Source organism: Nicotiana tabacum, chromosome 21 (genome assembly GCF_000715075.1).
Source record: "Nicotiana tabacum cultivar K326 chromosome 21, ASM71507v2, whole genome shotgun sequence".
Lineage (NCBI taxonomy): Eukaryota > Viridiplantae > Streptophyta > Magnoliopsida > Solanales > Solanaceae > Nicotiana > Nicotiana tabacum.
In genome coordinates, this window is record NC_134100.1 from 93,092,790 (window position 1) to 93,095,430 (window position 2,641).

Here is a 2,641-nt window from a genome sequence, read left to right on the forward strand (position 1 = left end):
ATTACTACCTTTTATTATCCAACAAAAGTTTTATCACTATTTCAAGATGTGATACCAACTAGATGTTACAATATACCCGGATTACATTTTTTTTATTTTATGTCTAATAGATACTCTTTAAATTATATTGAAAATATTCTGTTAGGATCGGATTACCGGGTAGTGCGGAATTTAGCCAAACAACCTTATAATGACAATAACAAAGACAATGCAAGTTGATAATAACAGCAATTAAAGAAGATAAAGAAAACACAAATTTAACGTGGTTCGGTCAATGTGACCTACGTCCACAAGCGGAGAGGAGCAATTTTACTATACCAACAAGAGTACAAAATTAGAGTAAATACTCTAATTAGTCCCAAATACCCCAAGAGAATAACCTCACAAGATCACTCTAAAGAAAGGGTTCACACAAGTATTTCTCAACACTCACTCTCTTACAAAATACTCTATAATGAAATAAAGGAGGAGAAAGAAAGACAGGAGTGAAAAGCTCATGAATTGGTGTATTTTCAAATGAGGAGAAGCCCCTCTATTTATAGCAAGAAATCCTTGGCCTAATAGTGGATATTATGTCATGACAAATGTCATGAAAATTTGGCCCCCACTTGAGAAGAAACCAAATTAATGGCCATATTACAAATCTCCACCTTGGCCTAATGTCGGCTTATATATAGTAAATTTGCTTCATCTTCTCCGCAAAAATTCCAATGGGCAAAATCATTCTTCATAAATGCCAATCAAGTTCAAGCAAAGCTTGAACTTGGACACTGGAAGAGGTTTTGTGAATATGTCAGCAGGATTGTCTCTAGTGTTAATCTTTTGAACAGAGACTTTTCCTTCAGCAATGGTTTCTCAGATGAAATGATACTTTATATCAATGTGCTTCATCCTCTCATGATACATATGATCTTTAGTCAAGTGAATTACACTTTGACTATCACAGAAAATGTAAGACCACCTTAGTATGAACTGAGTTCCGCAAATAGACCATTCAACTATAAGGCTTCTTTGATTGCCTCGGTCACTGTCATATATTCTGCTTCGGTAGTAGATAAAGCTACTACATGTTGTAATGTAGCTTTCCAACTAATAGCGCAACCACCAATGCAAAATACATAGCCTGTCAGTGATCTTCTTTTGTCAAGATCACCTGCATAATCTGAGTCTACAAAACCAACCAAAGTGTTAGTATTTATCCCAAACTCCAAACATGTGTTTGAAGTACCTCGCAAGTATCTGAGAATCCATTTCATAGCATGCCAATGTGCTTTACCAGGGCAAGCCATATACCGACTTAACACGCTCACTGCTTGTGAAATGTCTGGACGTGTACAAACTATTACATACATAATACTGCCAATTACACTGAAATAAGGAACGTGTTCCATGTACCTCTCTTCTTCCTCTGACTGTGGGGACTGAGCAGCTGATAACTTAAAATGAGCAGCAAGAGGGGTACTAACTGGTTTAGCATCTTTCATGCCAAACCTCTCCAAGACTTTCTCCAAGTACTTCTTCTGGTCAGGAATAGCCTGTTGGCTTTTCGATCTCTTTTGATCTCCATGCCAAGGATTTTCTTAGCTGCTCCCAAATCTTTAATCTCAAATTCACTTTTCAGTTAACTTTTCAAATTATAAATTTCTGTTAAATCCTTAACACCAATAAGCATGTCATCAACATAAAGTAATAAGTACACAAATGCACCCCCATTTAACTTTCGGAAGTAAACGCAACTATCATACATGCTCCTCGAATAACCATGACCCAACATAAAGAAATCAAACCTTTTGTACCATTGTCTTAGAGACTGCTTTAATCCGTACAAGGATTTCTTTAACAAGCAAACATGATCTTATTTTCCTTCAACTTCAAATCCTTCGGGTTGATGCATGTATATTTGTTCCTCAAGTTCGCAATGTAAGAAAGTTGTCTTAACATCAAGTTGTTCTAATTTCAAATCATACATTTTAACGAAGGCAAGAAATACATGAATAGAGCTATGTTTAACAACATGTGAGAAAATATCATTAAAATCAACTCCTTATACCTGACTATAGCCCTTTTCAACTAATCGTGCCTTATACCTAGCATCTTCAACCCCTGGAATGCCATCATTTTTCTTGAAGACCCATTTGCAACCAACAATTCTTTTTTCTGATGGCGGCTTCACAAGAGACCAAGTACCATTCTTGTGGAGAGACTCAATTTCTTCATTCATTGCAATCAGCCACTTGGCTGAGTCAGCACCAGAAGCTGCTTCTGAATATTTTGATGGTTCTCCCATTTCTTCAGTTTCCTGTGCAACTGAAAAAGCAAATGCAACATAATATCCAAACCTTAATGGTTGTTTACCTTCTCTTCTTGGTCTATGTTTGGCTATAGAATACTCCTCATCTTCTGGTTCAACTTCAGGAGTCTCAACTTCAAGAATTTCAGCTTCTGTCTCAACTTCAAGAGTTTCAACTGTATTTTGCTCCAAAGTTGATGAGCTTGGCTCAGAATGAATGCCAATCTCAATCTCCACCTGGTTCTGTGTACTCTTTCATTTATATGTATTACAAGAACTAAAAGACTCTTTTCTAGAATGTAACATAGATGATTCATCAAAGGTTACATCTCTGCTAATTATAAATTTTGT